The following is a 24,055-nucleotide window of genomic DNA, read 5'->3' as shown; positions in this document are numbered from 1 at the left end:
CTAGTGCAAAAGACAAGCAAAAATTCAAGTTCTTGGAGGTCCAAGAGATCTTTTATTCTTTAACCTTTTTAATTTTCTTTATTTTTTTAACCACTAAAGGAGGGAAAAGAGGGTGTTTCAGCCCTGAACTATAAGGCTGACTTACAGCTGGTAGCTCAGTAATTGGTATTTATGGCTCAGAACACATCACTAACACAGGTTGGAGGCTGATATTTTCATCACTTCTTACTTTGCTCTCAGCTTTGCAGCGATTTCATGCACTCTGAGTTTGTCAATTACCTTCCTGAGCTGGGACAGTGTGATTTGTTTTTAATGCACATACAGTGAGTTTTAATAGCCTGTTTTGGTTTTTTGCATTTGCAATTTCATGGGAACAGATTCAGGGACAAATACACAGGGAAGGCCAAGAGGGCACATAGTCTTGATAAGCACCACAAAGGCTTCTTGGAGCTTCATCTCACACCAGCCTGTAAGGTATCTGCTCCCATACGGGCTCCTAAAGCCCCAGCTAGCACTGCTCCTTTTGGTCTGTGGCCTTTGAGCTTCTGGCATCTGTTAATCTGTTACGTAGTTCTCGGGCTGTGAGTTTTGCCCTTCTGAAGAGTGGAAATGATGCTGAGGGGTGGTACAAACATTGCAACACTGAAACCTGAAAACTGTAGGCTGGATGGAAGAAGATATTATTGAAAGAGTTCACGGGATGAGTGTGCCAAGTCAATCCAGAAAAAGATGTCTTGACAGAAACCTATGAACATAGGATGAGGTCTCAGTATGAACTGGGAGGTGTGAGGGCAGCTCTCATGAGACATGCTGCTAATTTTATAGTCTGCAGCCCTGGATTTCGGATTTGTGAGGAAGTCAAATAGCCTCTCATCTATAATTCAATCCTCTTTTTCCTGGATTCCTAGAGTTCCAATTTCCCCAAAAGATATAACGTGTCCTGCCTGAGGGCATAGGTACCGATAAATTGAAAATGTCACCATTTTGTCGTATTTGTCACTTTTGGCAGCCACGTACTCAGAATAGGAAAAGGAAATGAAAGGATCAAGTGCACAACCAGCCAGAGCCCATAGCATGCACAGAGGCTGGTTGGGTGAAATACCAATTCCCAAAGTCATAGATAGATCAGATAGCATGGATAAACTGTTAAATACACAATAAAATGTAGAAGACAGGCCCTATATGGATTCCAGTAATATGCCAGAAGTAGAGAAGAGGTACTGGAAAGCCAGATCAATCTGCATTCCCAGGATTTCTCAGTGTTAAGGATAGAAAAGTGAAGGCCCTGGTATAGAAAAGACAGAAAATAAAATATTTCAGGGAATATGCACAAATTTTCCTGTAAATGGGCTGCTGGAATAACCCAGTTTCAACTGAAGCATGAAAGTCAATAATCTTCTCTGTAACCTTTCTAAACTCTGCTTTTCTATCATATATACTGAGGCTGAAGGGAGATAATCTATTCAAGGTATGACTATAGACACAAACATTATATACAGCAGAGTGCTACTTCAAAGAGAAGTAGTTACTCAGCAGTCTGTCTCATGATCAGCACCGGTAATATTTAAGGCAAGTGTCACTTATCTTATTGAGAATTTTACCAAAACTAGGAAAGACGTAGTTGCTCTTCCCAAGAAAATGATGGGGGTGAAGGGTGAAAGATGGTCCAAATTGTTTTTTACCTATCAATTATTTGTCTGTAAGGACTCTTAAAAATGGATTTCTCATATATGTATTACAATTGCATAAATCATTTTATATCTATATGCACTGTACATTAAAAATGAAATTGGGAATATTTCTTCCTGAAAGCTATTTCTATAGATGTCAAACTTACTCATGCTGACTTCGTCCTTTAAGTTTCTTTGCAAGTGAAAAAGTGCCTGAGCAGAGCACATCATCTCATTCTCAGAGGGCTGTGTCTAATTTCAAGTTGTGTAATTACTTTGGGTAAGTTGTTTTATCCCTGATGAAGGGATCTGTTGCAGTCCATGGAGGGTGCCTTTCCATCTGGGCATCAATTAATAGATACTCCAGGCTAAGACTTACAGTTTCAGGACTGCTCTAATTTTCACTTGACAGTAATGAGACTGTCAGAATAATTCTTATCTCAGTAGAAATAATCTCTCTTGTTCAGTGCTACACAAAAGGTAAGACTGTCACTCACTGAGTTTCTCTCATACAAGGGCCAAACTGTTAGTGATAGGATCAAATAGAAAAAGCTGTTAAGGGCAGGCAGGCTTGCCCCATCAATAGAGGGCTCTTTCTTAATAAATGGTTTCCAGATTCTTATTCATTCTTTTAGCTACCCATGACACAGGCACTTCTATCTCTTCCTTAGAAAGACTACTTCAGACAAGAGTTTTTCAGGGAGCTAACAGGGCTGTCATATCCTCTCTCTCAATAAATTAGCACCCTGCTATACAAGACATTCAGGTTGATCTTACAAAGGCAGCATGATTATATGCTTTGATTTATTCCAAAACAGAAGTGCCCAGCTTCAGGTCAATATTAAAAGGGGGTGGGGAGAGAAGAAAAAAAAAGAAAAAAGTATGATTATAGCCAGAGAGACTATCAGAACAGAACCCAAGAAGTCTCCTGGCTTTCCAGATGAAAAAATTATGAAATTAGGTTTCCACTGCAGAATAGGGATATTTCTATCCTCTCTGGAACACCGCACAGACAAATTCCTTCACCTGTGGGAAATGCTCAGATATTGTGGCAATGGGCTCTACATAGAACAGGCAGTCACAACCTAAGCTTATCATCAAGTTTATTGCAAATTAATAATTTTAAATAAAGTAGCTTTATAACAAGTGATGACTGAAGTAGGAAAATATCACTGTTGTGGTACAACATAGGCACACACAAACAAGCTGCATCAGCAATAAAAGGGAGGAGAAAACCACCTCTGACTAGGTGTCATTTAGAAAGGCATTTATTTATGGTTTGGCACTAGAGTATTTGAAATTACTGATGCAACACGCTGACATGACATATCAAGTGTTCACTGGCTAAGCTACCATTTCTTCTACCACAGGGACAGACAGGTTAAAAAAAATTCAGGCATATGTCTGGTAATATATGAAATCAATTATTTCAGGACTCTGAGGCAGGAAGAGGGAAGAAAGACTGGGGATAAGTTGACTGCTGTTGAAAAATGCTTTGCACAAGATGCAGTGATAGCAAATATCCCAGTTTCAGTGGGCTAAGCTGTGATCCACAGATAAATATAGATTAAAAATACAACTGCACATACCATCAGATTTACAAATCAACAAAATTGAACTTGTAAATGACAAAGCGTCCATTTCTTTCTTTGTTGAAAAGTACAAAAATGCTGCACTCAACTACATTCTTTGAGCCAGTACTTCTTAAATATTGATATGACATAGGAAACAAACAGAAGTAGCAGAGTTTCTCCCACCCTCACAGAAATCCACATTTTCCACTGATAACCCAGAAGGAAATATACATAAATGTATTTAGTAGAGGATGTCACGTGTGACATACTGACCTAGAAGACCATTGCCGTAACTACCTCATTATACATCTCTGCAGTGCAACACAGCTGGAAGAGGCAGCGGAGAAGCACACTCCCAAAATGCAAAAACCAGCCAAGAAATATGCAGTTGCCTCTTGCCTAATATCCAAAACCAGAGTATGTGAACTCCACAGCCAGAGCATTGCTGGCCTTCATCTAGCTGCTTTTCCCTGTGCTCACCTCCGAAATTTATGCATAAAGTTTTTTTGGCATTTAGAGTCTGATCTGAAGATAGTTGAACTCAGTAGAAGCCCATAGCAAGTGCAGCTGGGTTTGGGATGGACTGCATAGAGAAAGGCATTTCTCTGCCCAGTGCCATGCACCCCAGACCCAGACAGGTCCCCAGCACTACCGGAGCATACAGAGCACATGCAGAGGGAAGATCGTTCGTGTACGGTCTATACCCAATTCTCAGCTCTGTAACACTGATATAATTGCCAGTGCAATACCTATGTGACACAGCAGACAGTCAGAGCTCTCAAAGTGACAAATAAACTTAAAAGTGATAACTCTGTCACACAGCTTCAATTACTCAACCACTTTTTTTCTGCTTACTGGTAAATTGCTCATCAGGCTGTTCTTGCTGTGGTTTTGCCTGACTTGGTTTCCTCTGGTAAGGAGACAAATTAAAACAAGGAGAAACTGAAAGCTAGGAAAAACACTTCCCCCAGTTTCCCATCTGATGATTTTCACCCTGTTTTACCAAGTACATTATAGATGACATATTAATTGCAGCACATACAGGACAACACAAAGCAATTAACACTTCTCCTGTGCTTCATGGCTGCTCTCTGTGCTGTTTCCACAGGGAGTTATGACGTAAAATCTCATGACTAGCATGAAACCAACTGTAGTCATCACTGAATTTATATTTTTCCACGTCTGCCTAACACCCCTTTCAGTGGGCTTTCTCCTATAGGCAATCTGGCAGCCTGAAACAGCAGACCTAATTTCTACAGACATGGCATAAGACCAAAGTTACCCACTTCTGGCAGAACTGGGGATTTAGAGGAAACCAGAAAACGTTCAGTAATCTACCAAAACAAGGGGGAAGGAAGGAGTTCCAGCCCTGGTTCCTGGCTTTGGACAACTCCTTGCATCTACCCCAAACCAGACCTCAATGCCCTTTGATTATAGGACCTGTTTCCATATCCACTATGCGTCCAGCTTTCCCTCTACCAGTGTGCTAAATTGCCCCTGTTGCTGGTGTGTATCTGTAAAACTTGCTAGAAGTATATACAGCATCTAACACAACAGTATCCCGAGCCTCATTTAGGATTGCAGCATTACTGGAATGCAAATACAACAGCATTCTTAAGATATATTAGTGAGTTAAAGCATAAAAACTACAGGGAGGGCTGAGCTTCTCAGATCTCCAAATCTGGAGCTCTGAGCATTACTAATAATTTGATTTTATTAAAGTCAATAAATATTGGCATTAAATCCAGCCTTCAGCTGTAACTTGTCATTAGCATTCAGCAGAATCCCCCACTAGAATTGCTTCAAAGCTGCAGGAATGACCTTACACCCATAATTAATCCTATCATTGTTAATGTTTGGTTTTAGGTATTGCAGCTCTTCCCCCAGGTCCCCTTTCAGCCTGTTGTTCTTTGCTACCTCCTACTTCTCCATAACTGCCAGGCTGGCACCAGGACTGAAGGGTCCAGCCACAGGCAAAGGTGATGTCAAGTAACTGGCTGATGGGGTTAATTTCATTCATTGCACCAAGGTCCATGGTCACCATGTTCTGCTTTTAGCTATGAATAGTGCCTGTGTGGTGCTAAACAAGAAGTCCTGGCTAATCCCAATGAAAGAGAAAGGAAACTCCATTTAAGTTTGACAGAGGATTTAGCAAACATGGGCACTATTTCCAACCTCACCATGTGGCTCTTAACAAATCAGAGACCTGCAGGTAACTTGGGATGTTTAAAACAGCACTTACAGAACTGTCCTAATACCCAGCCCTAAGGCTGTGTCATCAAAGGCTGTAGTCCAGGATGACCGTGAGGTGGTGAACTTCATCAGCAGGGACAGACACGCTGCCAATCTGGCCTGCCATGCATGCCTAAATCAGTAAGGATTACATCATTGCTTGTGTAGGTGTATACTTTACTTAGCATCCTAAATCTGTAGGAAAATAAGTTACCTTGGCACTGGGATTCTGATTGGTGAGACTTGTCAAATTATAAGAAGGAACCAAACTCTTGAGGTCCTTCCCTTCCAAGATGTATTTCAATTCTAGAAGCTGCAAAGTTAAGCGTTAAAAGCAAGACCCAGAAACACATCTTTTTGTCTCCGGTTTTGATGCTCTGCTTTCCTCTAAGTTAATTGGCAAAATCCTTTTATTTGCATATCTCACTGGGCTTTTATAAATTCTCTGCACAAAATTTGATTTAGAAAGGAAAGCCTGAGAGCCTTTTAAGCTGAGCAGTTGGCAGATGCCTAGGACTGTATATAATGTATGCCTATACCATAAAGACATACGTTGGTAGTGGGTGGACTGTATATCTCCCTATGCACTTATTCCTATTTTATGGTATTTTAAAATAAGAAATACCATTCAAAGGACCTGATTGCCTCAGGCTGGCAAAAATTTACAAGGCTCACTTGAAACGTTTTTGCTTAACAGCAGAAAAAATATCATGCATTTGAAAGTGAAAATTTCAATCATCCCAATCCCGGTGACCTCTTCTAGGTATTAAGATGCTATTGGCAGACAGCTCTCAAAAAGATAAATCTTGGCTTTCCGCAGCAGGAGAATGGCATTTGTTTTCATGTCAGGAGTAATGGTGTTTCTGAGGGACATATTGATTTCATACAGATTTTAGAGAAAATAACAGCTGGCCACATACATCAGTGATGCCAGAACACCCAAGTACAAGTGCCCTGAAGAGGAGGGAAGCAAGTATGTTAGTCTCAGGGCTACACCTCAGAGCTGGGGCCAGAAGGCATCCTGGGTCCAAAGGCCAGAGAGCAGTGAGCTGTAGTGATACAGAGATGTTACAGGAGATATTTTGACTAGTCTTTGAGGGTTGCCTGAGCCCTGACACTTAGAGCAGATCTACAAGGTAGAAACTGAACACCTGCATCTCTCCCTCCACCCAGGCAGGTCCTTTGCTTTTTAAGGATGGGAGAGGCAAATTTTACACCAAGAACATGCAAAGAATACTTTCTTGGAGGTTGTCAAACAGTTCTAGGAATGCAAAGTCAACCAGCTAGTAGAACAGGATCAAAATCCCAGTAACTGTTCTCCTGAGACCAGAGCTGGCTTTGACAATCTTTAAGAATGAAGAAATATAGAAGAAAATATCATCATATCTCCAGGCCACAGAGCAGGCCACTATGAAGCCACAGATGGGGGTGGGTGGAATCCTTTAAACTGAGGTTTCAACAGTGGCCTGCACATAAACATCTCCACGTTTTTAATGAAGAACAAACATCACCCAAACCACACTGAACCTCCTGGGTTTGGTAGTACAGCTCAGAAACACTTTTTTTTTGCCGTGCTGAGTCAGGCCACATAACCCCAGAAGTCCCAGTGCTAGTAAAGCCAGGCATCATCCTACCTCAGGTGATCATTTTGGGTACTGACCAGCAGCTGCTGTGGCAGGATGAGCAAAGGCTCATCTGGTGGACAATGCAAGATGCTCATGGGAGAGCAGTTGTTTTCAGCTCCTATGCTGCAGTCCTGCACTTGTATACGGGATGGTTTTGTGATATTAGAACAGATGCGTTTTCCAAGCATGACTGCTTCTTTTGGGGGTAATAGCCATTAATAGCACCCAGGAAGGAGGCACAGCTCACCAGCACTGAGGGGCCCACTTCAGGATGAAACAGACTGCATGCAGAAACAACCCCAAACCTATTTGTAATGTCTCCCCAGTTTCAGCATCATCCCCTTCCCAATCCAATTTTAGTAACAAATATAATGACTGGGCAAATATTGAAATTAGTTTGCCAGCTGGTTTGAGTATCTATTTCTGAAAACATCTTAATCTTCTGGAAAAGGTCATAATTTTTAATACAGTTGGCAACACAGTCTTTTAGAAATTGGTACAAACACAGGCTTAAGGGGGTTTTAATACTATTCTTCTCTTTCATTGCAGATCAGAGAGCTAGAATTACTGAGGTTTTTAAACATGACATGTATTTGCTTTTATAGAATGAAATTAAAACAGGACAAAAAGGCTTAAATATTTAAGGCTTTTTTTTTTATTAACAGATTGCAAATGGTGCAGTCATGACAAAACATACAGGACTTCCCTGCATTCCAGATGAAGTCATTAGCTGGGAGCCCTGTGTCATACTTTGGAAGCATTTTGACTGGTAAAAGGTTTTCTTTAAGTTTGCAAGTCTTGGACCAGAAATATTTATTTTCTGGTGTACCTCGGCGAGAGCGCTTTACTGACAACACCATTCATATGTCATTCTCATTCACACTGTTTTACCAAACCTATCAAATTCCACAGCTTCACTACTGCTGAAATGAACCCATCATTTTAAGGAAGAGCAGTTACAGTACTTGTTTGGGCCCTTGACTGCAGGATTATTTTATTAAGCTCAGTGAGGAGCAGCCCAAGGTAGAAGAGCATCCCAGAGTTTCACCATCAACCTGAAGCACACACTGCACAGGTTTGAAAGTGTTTACAAAGCCATAGAAATTCCCAAGGACTTTCTCCAGGGCAAAAAGAGTGGGGACTCCACTTTTCATCCACTCAGTACAGAAGCCACTATCTCCACATATCCCAGCCATTGGTCTTAAACCAGTACCAGTCCCCTTCATTCAAGTGACTTTAACTCCTATTGCCAGGGTCAAAAGGATAGCTCAGTCTCTCATTTACTGATATTAATGCAATTTCCAGTTAAGACCTCACTGAGCCTGTTTGGCAGCTTTAGATGGGCATGCTTAGGACTGATTTAATATCCATGCAATCTCAAAATAAACACACTGCTGGCCTTTCAGCTTCTGATCTCCTGCAGGACGGAGTTGGCATAAGGAGAGCAATTGCCATGACCCATACTTCCCTTGCTGCTCTTATCTCATGCACTTGAAACATATCTCCTAGTGACAGAGGAAAGAGCAGAGCTGGCTCAAAATGTTGCCGTTTTTAAAGCAGGGGGGAGGGGGACAAAAAAAAAAAAAAGAATGCTATTTTTTTTTTCTGTCATTCATTAAAAAGAACATGTCCTAAAAATCTTTAATGAAAGAGTCAGAGTTTTTGAAGTAAAACCAGAAAACAGACTTCTAAAGCAATCTATAAGAGCAAATGTGATAGTTTCATAAAAAATAAATTATATTCCCTCACACAACTTGCACTCTGTATTTAGCCTTGGCCAAACCACACAGTCCAGGGCTCCTGGCACCCCAAAGAAAGCTACCCAGTTTCACCTCAAGCCTCAGTGATAGGCAAAAGGGCTCAGAAGCAGAATATTTGTTTAATCTCATTTTCATGGAAAGTAAACCCAAGGCAAGTCCCACTAAAATAAAGCATGCTCTAGGGAGATCAATGAAGACAACCCTGAGGCTTCATCCCTTTCTGCATCATGTGCAGCCTAGGAGAGACTTCAGAGTCCTGATCCAGAACTGGATGCTCTAGTATTACTGCCTGCCAATATTGTAGTGTTGCCTCTGTTTATGCCAGAGCTTAAAAAAAGGCCATGTAGAGGAATTCATATAATTTGGCTTCAAGGCATGAAGCCAAGGTGTTCTTCACTCATCACCAAACAGCAAAGGTTTGTTCAGCTTCTGAAACAGCCCAGGCTACTGATCTACAGATTATACTGCAAGGCCCAGCTTTTTGTGTGTCATGGCTGAAAAAGGTGAGGAGCCACTTGGTTGCACACAACAGAGCTTTGTCTGTAGTGGTGGGGCTACGTTTGACTGGCACTTTGCATAGGAGGGAAGATGATGCCTGGGGCAAGGAGCTGCAATTCACCTCTACTTTTCTGAATTACTATTAGTAGCACTGAGATTGGACCCAGAAGCCTGATTGTTGGTCAGGATTTCACCATGCTTAGCAGTGTGCAAACACAAAATAAAATTGCATTCCCTGAAGAGTCATTTTCATGCTTTTAAATAAAGTCACTAAAGTCATAGCTGAATTCCTTTGAATCTCATTTATAAATCAAAATAATTATTTTAGTGAGTGATGACAGGTAATAAGTGGCACTGTCTCTTGTCTTTTCCACTGCAAGATGAACCACTTTCCTTGAATTACAGAATGATTTCCCGATGCGATACTCCATCCCACACTCACTCTCCCCTCTCGCTCTAAAGACGCACTGCTCCTCTTCCCTCTTCCTGCATCCAGTGCTGGGAACACCAGCTGAGTACTGGACCAAAGAACTCATGAAAGCAAGGATTATGTTATTTAGAGCAGTGAAGAGTTTCCTTACTGCCTATACACCAGTGTAATAAAAAAAAAAAGTCTCATTTGCTGCAGCTCACAGCTTCAATCTTTACAGATATGGCCTAAGCATCTGCTTGCACACACTTCACAGCAAGGCGTCCCACCAGCCAAATACATAATCCCTGCATTTGAAACCACCCACGAAGGAGGCAACTATTGAATCATTTTGGGGGCTGGCACAGGAGATTTGCATCTTGCTGGTTTCATTACCTTGAATAATAGCACAACAGATTTGTAAGTCACATTTAAATCGATTTTAAATGAATCCAAACCCTAGATGTAAACATAACCAAAATGTTGGAAGAGTCTGTGTTTTAACCCATTTTTAGACCTCCTGTGTTTCTGGGTTAGTGAGGACTGAAAGCACAGATCTCAGAAGAAGGGGGGTTCAGCACCTGAGCCGCTAGCAGAGTCTGAATTAGAAAGGTGGTCCAGCCCTGAGAAGGAGAGAGGAGGCAAAACCCTGGATACAAACATCCGGGCATGGAGGACAGACCATCCTCGGCATTTCAACCCAGGTTCTATTTTAGGACTCCTTAGCACAACTTATGTATACCACCAACTGACTCACAGATCTACTAAAGCAGAGCTAATATAGGGACTGTGCTCTAGCTGATACTGGAATAGTGCACCTAGTGGTGTCTGGTTTCACAGCTATACTATTACTTAACACTATTCTTTCCTTGTTCCTGCCTTTTCTATACAGAGGGACATAAAATGCAACATATTCCTGTGTCACTGGCAGAGAAACAAGGTTCAGATTAAACTCAGTGTCCAAAAAACAATGACACCGGCTGCAACAGCTCTGCAAAGGGGCTGTGGTGGGGTATGGGAAGGAAAAAGCGCCACCAGTGCAGAGACGCTTGGCACAAGTGATAGACCTTTCCACAACTCATCAGGCTGGAACAGAAGCAGGCTCCCCACAGCAGACAGGATGGTTCAGGGTTAAAAATGTTTTTCCAAGGAGATTAAAGCTGAATTTGACTGATATTCCTAACATCAAGTATTGAGCTACAGTTGTTTCTCAACTTTCTGAATGTTCTACACACACAAAATTAAAACAAAAAAAATCATAGTAAACAAATGTTTTAAAGAGGTCTCTTTCAACAGTCCTCCATGACATCAATACTAGCTGACAGAAACAATGAGAAAAGTCTAAACTTCAGGCTCTTCCCAAACAATCTTTCTGAAACATTCATGATTTTTTTAGCCAAGCAATTATTTTCCCTCCTTCCAAGAGGAAACTCCTATGTGAAAAGGCAGAGAAAACAGGTACTAGGCATGAGCTGGAAACAGCACTTTTCCAGGTGCACAGAAAAACCTCATATTCCTGAGAAACCCAAGTTTCCACATCTCTAACTCTCGACCGATCCCACTCTCCATCCTGACTCTGAGCACTGCAGCCCAGCAGCAGCCATCAACAGATGATACTGAGGTGTTCCCTCCCCTACTGCCTGCATCCAGAAAGCAGTCATGGATGGGGGATTTCCTGAAAACACGTTTAAAATCCTTAGTGCTACAGATGACACAACACTTGGAAGACATGTTCTCCATGTCACTCTGGAGCTACATATTTTCCAGTAAAGCATTGGGTCATCTCACTGCAACTGCTTGCTTGTGCTGCTGGCTATTGTCTGCACCATAAAATAATACTGTTAAAGAAAAAAAAAAAAAAAAAAAGAGAGAAATCAGATTTCAACTGGCTTTGTGCTGGTCTGGGAGCAAAGGAGTTACACACTAATGGACTCAGTGGGCTATCTTATGCAAACAAAGACATCCCTCCTTCCCTGTCTCCCCTCTCTCAGAGAAAGCCAGTCGCGATTCTTTATAATAACTAGAGGTAGGATATGTCTCCAACTTGTGGGGTTCCCCTCCGCACAAAACAAAAGAGAAGCAAACAAGATTTAAGGAGGTGATCTCCGCAGCTCGGGAATCATTCCAAAGATTAAATCAGTGCTCTGCCATCAGCTGAGCTTAGCACATTTCAGCTGGCGCAGTCATTTAACTCCATGACTGCCACAGCCTGCGAGCTTAGATGACAGTCACTTCCCAAACAGCCACTGCCAGCTGGGTTTTCTGAGCAACATAGCCCTTCAGAGAGCACCCTGTGTTGCCCCCAACACTGTCTGCAGCACGAACAATGCCAGGATATCCACTCTCATACTTGTAGACAATTCTGCACAAGATGCAGCACATTAGAGACTCGGGGAGGAGCAAGGGTGACCCAGGGCCAGGCTGGCAATAGGGCACAGAGTAAATGCAAGGGCTGGAGGCTTTGCAGGACTGGCAATCTGGGTGCCTATGTAGGAAAAGACTGGGAGACATCCTGCCTGCTGCTACAAACTGCAGGTACAAAACCAACAAACTACAGACTGGAGTCTGCCCACTTATACCAGGGCCAAACAAAACCCACCCAGAAAGATGCAAGCAGTTAAGTGGGTTGGGGAGATATTGCAGGTGTTGCAAAGTGCAGCTGTGAGGAGAAGCCACTGCAGTTTAACAGTGCTAATTCACCATCACAGGACTAAATCACAAGTTTTGAACATTATTATGCCATGAAAGCAGAGTTCAAATCTCTTTCCTTTAGTTAGATTTGGGACCACCTGTCTTCGTACATTTAGCAACAAAATCTGTGGTGGTTGGGGGTTTTACATGATTTTCTTTTTTTCCTTTTGCTTTTAAATCCCTCAGTATCTGAAGGTGTGTGCAAAACCTCATGTAGGCTGTCCTCTCACTGATGCACTCTCAGGCTTGGATGTTTAAGCAAGAATTTTCTTGCAAGTTTGGGAAGTCAGTTCTGTGAGTTTTGAGTGGTGTTTTGTTTGGTGGTTTGGGTTTTTTTTGTTTTGTGGTTTTTTTTTCTCCTCTCTCAATCTGAAAAAATGATTGTAGCAGTCATGGTAGTTTTTCATGTATATTCCTTCTCCACACACACACACGCAAGCCTTTATATAAGGTGTTGTACTTCTTCACACCTCATTTCCTTTACTTCACAAGAAGAAAGGTGCTTTACAATAAAGTTTTCCCCTCATGCTCTCCAAAGAAATGTTTTTAAATAAGTATGAACTCATTTATTTCTTTTAATGGTGGCCACTTATTTTTTCAAGACAGGGCCATCCACAGAAGTTGCACATTCTATCAAGATTGTAAATACATTTGGGTAGAGAAGCAAGGTAGTTCTCCCTTGAAAATAAAATAATAATAATAATAATAAAATATATCTCCAAGCAAGAGCAATAGATTGCCAACTGACTTGGAGCATCACTGGTTGTAAAATACAAAAAAGAGAAGCATCAAAGAAAGGACAGGAATAAAGTGGTGTGCTGGCGCAGGAGCTGAAGATTATTGCTCCATCTATGCATTAACTTAGGCTCATTACAACCTTGGGGAAGTCACCCATATTGGTGACACCTGTCTCCCTTGTTGGGGACAACAAAACTAAGAAAGGCTGCAATACCCTTTATCTGGAGGATTTAAAACACAGACAAATGTTTTCATGGGAGGGCTGAAATATTATTGATCTTGCCTTTGTAGCAGAAAAAAAGCATGACATGGAGCTGGGGGGGGATTCCCATGAAGTATCTCCTGTTACTTTGTAGCTGACACCTGTTAGCAGCTCTACCTTGACTTCAGATCAGCAGACGAAAGTATTAATCTTTGTGAAGATCACGACACACAATTTTGGGAAGAAAAAGTAATTACAAAATGGGTAACGATATAAACCACCTAAGTAAGCCAAAAGACTACTTGCTTAGATGAACAATAAAATAATCTTTGGAACAAATCAAATTTAAACCATCCCTCATACAAATGCATTACTAAATGTGTATATTTAAGAGAAGAATAATTTCCCTCGGATACTCATCCTTTTCCTGTACCAGCCTCGAGCCCATGGCTCTGCGCATCAGGAGGGCCAGAAGGCAGGACGAGATGGGTCACTGACCTAAATTGGCCTGGCAGCTTGCAGTTCCTTCTCATCCTGGCACCTGCTGCAGCATTTAGCCCAGTATGCGTGCAGGCAGACTGCCAAGCAGCTTTCCATAGCATCACGCAAGTTGGAGGGGCAAAACCCATGAGACTTTTCTGGACTTTCTAACTGCCAGTGCAGGCACAGGCATATCTCCATGCATGAGGGCTTTTGCATCCATGAGACGCGTTGTGCTCTGCGTCACAACTGGAAACGCTAAGAGAGTTGCTTGTCCTCAACCCAGCTGCAGCACTGACAAGGAGCTCCAAACCTGGCATGTGATCTTCAAGGCAATTAACTTCATCTCCTCACTGGGCTGTGCAGCCCCTCAATCACTTATGCAAGCAGCTAAGCTGAGCAGCAGCTTAATGTCAGCACAGAAAAAATATGGCTGTCTGGAAACAACCACTTAGACTGATTTTATTATGTGGATAATGCAAAGATCTCTGTTTGGTAATAAAGTCTGTTAAAATGTTCTGAAGAACAACTGCATCAGTCTTCAGAGGGCATTTGTTCTACTCCATTTGGCTCCGGTCTGAGACTGAGGAGACTCTGATCCTGCCCACAGCTGCTACTGGGGTCCTGGACAGCCTTGGCTAGGTAAGGTCACATCTCTACAGCTTCTCTCCCCTGCCTCCATCTGCTGCCTCCTCCATTCAAACTGGAAGAGTCTATAGGGGAAAAATCTGTAGGGAAGCACTTCTATGCTTCATTAGGTATTTATTCAGAGCTTAAATGAAACCTGTTGCCCTGAAGTTAACAATAACTTCTGACATACTCTGAACTGAACCAGCCCAAGCAATGTTGGGTTAAAAATTTCTAACTCTTATTCTGATCTCATACCTGGTTCTTCCCAAGACACTTCTCGTGTTAGTTGAGTTACTTCTGATTTACACCAGGGAAAACATATTGAAATGCTGCTATGCACAATTTTCATCAACATGTGGAAGATAACTTTCAGCAAAAATCAGGTTAAGACATGGGCATGACTATCCAGAAAGCCTTTCACTTCAATAAGCTGAGGACAGTGGGCTCAGGGCCAACATTGCATTTTTGAGATTAGTTGTTCACTGTCTGCTTTCCCCCACTTCTCACTAGAAAGATTTTATTTTAAAATCAATACTTACAATACATTTACCACCACAGTCAGTTCCTATTTCAAACATAAAAATAATAAATAAAAAGACCTCATACACCTTTCCTGCTGGAGTTTAATACTGCCTGGAAGACATGCAAGTGGACGACATGTTTCCTTTACCAGATCACTGCCTGAATGCCTGCTGTACTTGCAGCACATGCTGTGTTTGTGGGGACAGCCTAATATTGCTTAAGAAAAAAATTCCTTCAGGCCTCTCCCTCAAAGATCAGGAGCTAGGTCCTGATAAGACAAATGAACACTCACAGAATTTCTTGAGCTCCAGCTATGGAAACAATTCCTACATGCAGGAGATAAATCACCCCACTTAATTCAGTGAAAGTTTTCTTAGCACAGAAAACAGGGAAAACTATATGTATAAAAAGTGAAGTAGCTGTCAAAGACTGATTAAAAGCAATCTCTAATCTCTCCAAAGCGTTAGTAAATAAAATATGGTGTTACTTGGCTTCCATCATTTCATTTTTTCTTACTTAAAATAAACGAGCACTGTTGCTTATTCCCATCCTACCATCCCTTCTCTTTGTAATGCAAATCTCACCCTGTCCTTTGTGTTCAAGTACAAGCCCAGAAGCAGAAGTCAGCCCTGAGCTCCTGCTTCAGTGAGCACACAGCCATCAGCTCCCAGATGCTCCTGTACATAAGTCCCTCACTTCTCTTATTTGAAGAGGGCAGTAAGGCTTTAGAGATGACAAGTGTTGGAGCATCTAATATGGCTTTAGGTAAGCTATTCTAGTACTTGACTCATTAACAACCTTTACTTTATTTCTAGCTTAGCTTTAACTGCCAGCTTCCAGCCTTTTGACTAAAGAGCCTAGTTAGATCTGTTACCATCTTGAGTTCTCTCCTACACTGAAGTTCATAAACTATGATCCACCCTTAATTTGCTCTTGAATGAAGAAAAAACAGTTTCTTAAATCACTTTTGGAGACTCTTCAGCTTGGAATCACCTGAGCAGCACATTCCTAGATGTTTTTCAGCTTCTCAGGATCCTTTGGAAACATGGCCACCAGAACCAGAAACAACAGCAGCCTTACAGCGCCGTGCAGAGACAACTTTGCTCAACATTCCCAAGACCACACATCCACAAACTCACACCAGGAGAATAATCTTAATACCTAATAGTAACTTTAAGAGATTTTTTTTTTTTCAGTGTCAGCAGTTTTGAAGGCAGTCTTCCACTTAGCAAACATGGCCTACATAAATTTTTTTTCCCAAAATACTTGGCCTTTCTTATGTATGCTATTTAGATGACCACACTTTGCCAAGAAGGACAAATCCCTGTCTGTGTCTAATCTGTCAGGTCATTTTACCTCATTCTTCTAGAACTTTAAGACAGTTTTGCTGGTGACACTTCTGTTATTTGATTCCTCAGCCCTCCGTACTTCACTGAGGATTTCGTTACATACAAAACCTAACCCCATAGCAAACAATCCTGTCACCCACCACTGATCCACAGTTGAGCAGGACTGGAGCACTCAGTAGGATGAAGCAGGGCAGCACCAATTAACTGGCCATAGCTATTTTCTTCCAGGGATTTGGGGCCTCTTTGACAACAGCTTCATCCATTCACCACGTGCAATACGGGAAGCCAAAGTCCTTTATTGTTTTGCTTCCCTGGAAGACTAAAAAGTTTTGCTTAGTTTTTATCCTGGGGAATAATAAATAATCAGGAGGCAAAGCACTCATTTGACATGTAGAATAATAGAATCGTTTAGATTGGAAAAGACCTTCAAGATCAGCAAGTCCAACCATGAACCTAGCACTGCCAAGTCCACCACTAAACCATGTCCCTAAGCACCACGTGTACTCGTCTTTTAAACACCTCCAGGGATGGAGACTCAACTACTTCCCTGGGCAGCCTGTTCCAGTGCCTGACTACCCTTTCAGTGAAGAAGTTTTTCCTAACATCCAATCTAAACCACCCCTGGCGCAACTTGAGGCCATTTCCTCTCGTCCTATTGCTTGTTACTAGGGAGAAAAGACCGACCCCCATCTTGCTACAACCTCCTTTCAGGTAGTTGTAGAGAGTGATAAGGTCACCCCTCAGCCTCCTCTTCTCCAGGCTAAACAACCCCAGCTCCCTCAGCCGCTCCTCGTAAGACTTGTGCTCTAGACCCTTCGCCAGCCTCATTGCCCTCCTCTGGACACGCTCCAGCACCTCCATGTCCTTCTTGTAGTGAGAGGCCCAAAACCCGAACACAGTATTCAAGGTGTGGCTTCACCAGTGCCAAGTACAATCACCCCCTGGTCCTGCTGGCCACACTATTCTTGATACAAGCCAGGATGCTATTGGCCTTCTTGGCCACCTAGGCACACTACTGGCTCATATTCAGCTGGCTGTCAACCAACACCCCCAGGTCCTTTTCCACCAGGCAGGTTTCCAGCCAGTCTTGCCCAAGCCTGTAGTGTTGCATGGGGTTGTTGTGACCCAAGTGCAGGACCTGGCACTGAGCCTTGTTGAACCTCATACAGTTAGCCCCAGCCCACCAATCCAGCCTGTCCAGGTACCTCTGTAGGGCCTTCCTACCCTCCAGCAGATCAACACTCCTGGCCAACTTGGTGTCATCTGCAAACTCACTGAGGGTGCACTTGATTTCCTCATCCAGATCATTGATAAAGATATTGAACAGAAATGGACCCGATACTGAGCCCTGGGGAACACCACTTGTGATCAGCCACCAAGTGGATTTAACCCCATTCACCACAACTCTTTGGGCCCAGCCATCCAGCCAGTTTTTTTACCCAGCAAAGAGTACACCTGTCCAAGCCACGAGCAGTCAGTTTCTCTAGGAGAATGCTGTGGGAAACAGTGTCAAAGGCTTTACTAAGGTCTAGGTAGACAACATCCACTAAGTGGGTCACCTTGTCATAGGAAGAAATCAGGAGATCCTTTGGTTTGCATGCAGATTGGGTATCGGCAGGAACAGCAGGCTTCCCCAGAACATATGTGCAAATATTCAAGAATAGCAAACAACAAGGATAAACATAGTTGGACTAAACAGCTTTTCTGAATAGAAGTGAATGTTTGCAAATGCTGCTTTGCAGTATTTGACCTGCACTAATGAGTCCTCTGTATTCAATTACCTGGTCTTTCACACAAAGAAACCTTTCTGATGAAGGGCATGCACCTCTAGCTTCCCTGGGGGGCTTAAAAAGGGGTTCTGAATGAGCATCTCGGAGGAAATACCAGGTTATTTTATATATGTTTATATATATATAAATATATATTGCATATAATTCCCCAAAGCAACCAGCTTAAGCATGTATCCTTGACGATAGTTCAGTATTTACTAATTATTGTCATTCATCAAATGAATCCACTGAGCCTTAATGCTGCATTAGCATTAGAATTTGACATTGAACTATATGGTTTTTAACTTTCATAATTTGAACCTGGTCTGACTAATATATATTAACGATGCGTTCCTAGGATGATCCACTGGAATCTGTGTCAGTGGAAGAATGCTAGTAGTTTTGAGGGGGACAATTCCATATTTTCCAAGAGTAAGCAAGAAAATTGAATATTAAGATTCTGCAAAAAACCCTACAGCCAGCACTAGAAATTTACCTTCAGTGAAAGAATAATAATATTTATCTGGAGGAGCAGTGGCTCAGAATAGATGCTGCCAAGATGAATGATTAACACACATTAATTGTGGTAAGGAGTTTTCAGTTTCAAGTGTTTTCAAATGAAAAAACAGGAGATTTGATAAGAAAAAGAAAAAGGTCTACTTTCTTCATTCAAGTGCCTTTTAATTTTTTTTTTTTTTTGCCTTCTGAAAAACAAAAGAATTTGCATATAAGTGACATTTTTAGTAAAACACATGGTTCACTGAGCTGGAGTCAATTTCTGACTTTTCAATTGCCAATTTATCCACATCCCCCCCCCCCCCAAAAAAAAAAAAAAAAAGAAAAAAGGAAAAGGAAATGGGAAGGATACAGTCTGGGAAGAAAGCAGCTTCCAGCCAGCTCTAGCATACTAATAAGTACATGAAGCAACCCAGAAAGACTTTCCTCTGTGGTAATATTGGTTTGAGCAACATCAACAGCAGTTGCCAAGGAATGAAAGCAACATCTGATACAGGAAGTTTGCAACCAGGTTTCATTTATCTTCAGCTTTCAGAAGTAAAAGACTAATGCTGGTCAGAAGAATGTTTTAGTTTGCATTTTCTTTTATCTGCATGTAGATTTGCAATGGGGGAAAGGGACTTTTTTAGTACAGAAAATGAGATCTGAATACCAAAAGTCAGTCATCCCCCTCATACAGATTCACACAGAATAAAAACACAAGCTCGAGTCCCAGTGTGCCCTGCCAGCTGTTGTACAGCCATAACCAACATGCATCGCTGAGTACCGCTGCCTACCTGGAGGAACAATCTGGGACTCGTGCATCACTGCTTTGTGTGCAAGGCACATCGTTTCCAGATTTGTGGTGAGCACCACAAGTAACATTACACACATGCTGCTAACCACCCAGCTCTCCCTGGAAGAGACCATTGACCTGGGCAACACTCACATACAAAAAAAAAGGGGGGGGGGGCATCTTCCTTTTCTGCCTTTCAAGAATCCTCTCTAGACTCAGACATGGAAAACTACCTCATTTATCCATGAAAGCACTGAAATTTTTATCTCAACTTCTCCTTTTCTTTGATTTTACTTCAACAAAAGTCTCTTTTTCTATTAAGTGCTTGTCATGGGTACCCCAGCTGGCAACTAAGCACCACACAGCCGCTCGCTCACTCCCCCCTGGTGGGATGGGGGAGAGAATCAGAAGAGTGAAAGTGAGAAAACTCATGCGTTGAGATAAAGACAGTTTAATAGGTAAAGCAAAATCTGCGCATGCAAGCAAAGCAAGGAATTCATTCACTACTTCCCACCGGCCGGCAGTGTTCAGTCATCCTCAGGAAAGCAGGACTCCATCACGCGTAACGGTTACTTGGGAAGACAAATGCCATCACTCTGAACGTCCCCCTCTTCCTTCTTCTTCCCCCAGCTTATATACTGAGCACAATATCATATGGTATGGCATAGCCCTTTGGTCAGTCTGGGTCAGCTGTCCTGGCTGTGCTCCCTCCCAGCTTCTCGTGCACCTGGCAGAGCATGGGAAGCTGAAAAGTCCTTGACTAGTGCAAACTCTACTCAGCAAGAACCAAAACATCAGTGCGTTATCAACATTATTCTCATCCTAAATCCAAAACACAGCACTATACCAGCTACTAAGAAGAAAATTAACTCTATCCCAGCTGAAACGAGGACAGTGCTTCATCAGACAGTCACAAAAAGTGCCACATAAAAACAGCCTAAATACATCTTAGAGCTCCTTCAATTTGTCAGCCTCCATTTTTGTTCTAGCTGTTGTTTCTTAACACCCTGCTGAGATGCAGTGTGCTCGTTCGAGCAGGGAATTCCTCAATTTCACCTGGCTCTGTGTATTTGTGTAGCTGACACTGTTTCTTCCCTTGGGACAAGCGACTGCTTCCTGACAGAGAATACAACAGAAAAAGAAATTTTTTGGGAAGCTAGCTAGTGACATCCTTCTCCCTCTGCAAACTGAGCACAAGGTCAGAGAAGACATTTCTGTTTTGATTTAGGCATCAGCCCCTTCACTTTGAAGGTGTTGGGAGATTTTAAGAGATGATCGATGCCCAAATTTACCCCTGGAATCCGAAGACAAGATCCTACCCTGGTAACCAACTAATCCAAACCCTCAATTCAATGGAGAGGAGGGAATATTTGTGTAAGTGTGAGGTTACCAGCTCCACTCAAAATACAAAATAAGGAGACTTAAGCAGGTTGGCACACGTTGCTTCCACAGACCAAACTTTGGTGAGGAGGAAGGCTGACTCTGTTGTCAGAAGAACCCAGATTTGTTTCATGCCCAACACATTGCCCGTCATTTTCTTAAGTAAGGAGAATATTGTATTAGTAAGGCTTTTACACTGACTCTGTCTGTAAGCTTTTCCTACCCATTCATTCACAAGGCAATGGATGAGAATCGAACTGCTCATATAAAGAGCAATAAAGCCTCAGACAAAGGAAGAGCCACAATTACAAGTATCAATCTCCATGAAAGATGCCAGGTGTCAGCATCAATGAGAACATCTCAACAGCCTTGACAGGACTGCAGGAAGACAGCGTCCCTATTCTCAATGCTAAATTTAATCAAGATACAATGTACCCATCCAAAGATTATACACAGCTGAATCTGCCAAGTTACCTGATATGAATGGTGAACAATTAAATGAAGAAAACTTTAATTTACTTTGATATCAGTAGCAAGTGTTCCCTGTATAAGGTATAAAAGCTGGAATTGCCCCAGATTTCATGTATTTTGTTTCCATAGAGACTCTCCATAGCTCTGCACAAACCACAATGCTACTTCCTCAGCACAGCCTGTGAAGCAAACTGTTGATCAACACAAAGGAAGATAGGGCCCTGTTTAATTAGCATAAGTCAGGAGAGCTCCCACTGGTAATTGAGCTATATGGTCCCCAGGCCTGAATTTTATATCTGGGGGTGGGGAATTCAAGCACAGAGCACAGCATCAGGAGTTTCCAGCACCTGAGTAACCCCTCCAAAGCATTGCAGGGAAAAAGTGTACCAAAAGAAGCAGAGAGGTGAAAGTGAGGCAATGCCTACATAGAAAGTGAAGCAGCAGCAGCTGCCAGGTCAAAATGAAAGGGGATGGTTTGAAGCAGAAGGATAAGGTTAATACAAAGCTTAGCTCCAGTACGCGCTATTCCCAGCTTGCCTAAATTTCTCTCTTACTACTCACTCAGTGTTTCTCCATAATTATATGGCTAGGTATAAGGCCTGCTGAAAACAGAGGAGCCTGAAATCAGGGGTCTAAACGTGTACTACTTCAGAGCAGGGAATGGGATATTACTTGATTAATTCCACCAAGAAATCTTCTTCTAGGGTGAAAACAAATGGACACAGCTGAAAAAAAATAAATCAAGTTGGGAGGTGAACTCTATTTCACATTTCTATCAAGGAACATATTCGGGCAAATGATCTTTTCTGTCAATTGTTTTCCTTAATTGTTTCCTTTCAATAACAGCAACCAAATAATAAAGGTGACTAAGGAGTATATTACATACAAACAGCAGCATTCCTTATGGAGCAGCAGCAGCTCTGGGAAGATAATATCATCAATCTGAGAGAGGAAACAAACACACTTTGTCCAAAGTGTCAGCACTGGACCTTGCTTGATTTTTCAAATGAATATTTTCAAATTAAATCTTCAATGAATGCAAGCAGAATATTTATTGCAAGCATTACTCAGTCTATTGCCTCTTGAAAACAGATTTAATTAAATGGTGAGCACCAATAAACAGATCAACTAAATATTTTTTATTAGAAAGACAGAACCAGAAACCAGATAGAAACAAACCTAAAAGACTTCGGGAAAACCCCTTAAACTCCATTTTAGTAATCAACTCTTACTTTCAAGGCATTCTTTCTTTCTTCAGAAAGACATGATCGTTCTTTGGACCCATCTCCTACAGGAGCATACCATAAACTTGTCACAGGACTTAACACGCATGACCCATCTAGGGACCATTCCCTAGTTCTAATGAGGCCAGGGCCAATTCACTCACCCTACACTGATTCAGACCATACCCACAGGGGAATGTCTTGAGGGGTTATAGCAATATGGTTGGATGTTGGTTACCTCTGTCCATCCTTAGGACTGCACTCCTGGTATGTCATAAGAGTTTCATTTAAACTTCCTCCCCTGTGTCTTAGCTAATATATTGGTTTAAAGTCATGGCTTTACCAGCCCTAAATGGTATCACTGGAAAAGAAGAAAGGAAAAAGATGACTAAGGAGAGGAGCCAATAACTCCCCTTTATGCACCACAGCTGAGCTAGTGCTAGAAGTGCGTTAAACATGGAAGACTGAGGATATCACAAGTTATTCACATATGTTCCACTAAAGAGAACTTCATATGGTTTAAAGTCTTAGGACCCTGAATTAAGCCTAGACTTTTAAAGCTCTCTGAGCAAGAGGAATCAATACTCAATTTCACAACAATTTCAATGTCCCCAGGCTCTCCTCTTCCCAAGCCCCAGGGCATTGCACTTCACCCAAGCACATCAATAATCCCACATGCACAAATGAATAGATCTCAAGCCTCAGTCGCAATGGCCAGACCCCAGGCATGGCTAAACCCTGGAGTTACAGAAGTCACTCTGCATGTGTTGGTCCCGCAGGGATGGCACACAGCAGAACCAGCCTGTACCACTTTTTCACCCACCTTTGCACACCTGTGGGCACACCAGAGTGTTAAAGGAGGCAGCACTGGGTGCATTTAAAGTAGGTGCCAGCTAGCTTGCACCAGGTGAGAGATACACAGTGATACACAATCACCAGCTTGCCTTCACTCAAAGAGGGACACAGAGAAGAGATCAAATTCACAAGGCTGGGTGAAAGCAGATTAAGTATTTTCATGCACTTCCCTCAAGAAAGAGATCTTCAATGCAGAGCAGCCAGCCATTCAGTGAAGTCTTTCTGACCTTCTGTATATGGGACTATCCAATTTCAGTTCTCATTTATATATAAAACCTCCTTAACAGAAAAGATTGCTAAGTCCAGAAAAATTTTAACTGCATTTCACCCTGGACAGAATAAGGCAGTTAAAGTGATGTTGATTTATTTATGCTCAGAGCACTCAGGTTAGGACCTGAAGAGATTAGAAAAACATCATGTCAGAAATACACTTTGCTTTGGATGAGTCTTACTTCGCTGTCTTTTTTTTTTATATATACACCTTTTAAAAAAAAAAAGATTCTTAATAAAAGCTTTATTGTTCAAATTAAAGGTTTTTAATCTATACATGGTTGGATACCAAGGAGAAAAGAATACTGTAAACACAGAGTGACCATGTAACACACATGGGAAAGGTAATGGGTGGTGGATGCGGTGCAAAGAAATTACCACAGCTAAAATGGCTGTAAAAAAAGGTCTTAATATTC

The 24,055-nt window shown here is 42.0% G+C and overlaps 1 long non-coding RNA gene across 1 annotated transcript in view; it reads right to left on the bottom strand.

Annotated features, from left to right (window-relative positions):
• LOC148050832 (uncharacterized) overlaps window positions 1-20,129 on the bottom strand; it is an 89,326-nt gene extending 69,197 nt beyond the window's left edge. The window contains exon 1 of the long non-coding RNA XR_015700812.1: window positions 19,955-20,129. This is a non-coding gene — a long non-coding RNA (uncharacterized LOC148050832). The remainder of the gene's footprint in view (window positions 1-19,954) is intronic.
• Window positions 20,130-24,055: the final 3,926 nt, after the last annotated feature.

Source organism: Nipponia nippon, unplaced genomic scaffold, assembly GCF_047370975.1.
Source record: "Nipponia nippon isolate SJK-2023a ecotype South Korea unplaced genomic scaffold, ASM4737097v1 scaffold_7, whole genome shotgun sequence".
Lineage (NCBI taxonomy): Eukaryota > Metazoa > Chordata > Aves > Pelecaniformes > Threskiornithidae > Nipponia > Nipponia nippon.
Note: the sequence above shows the minus strand (reverse complement) of the source record. Positions and strands in the feature narration are given on the sequence as shown.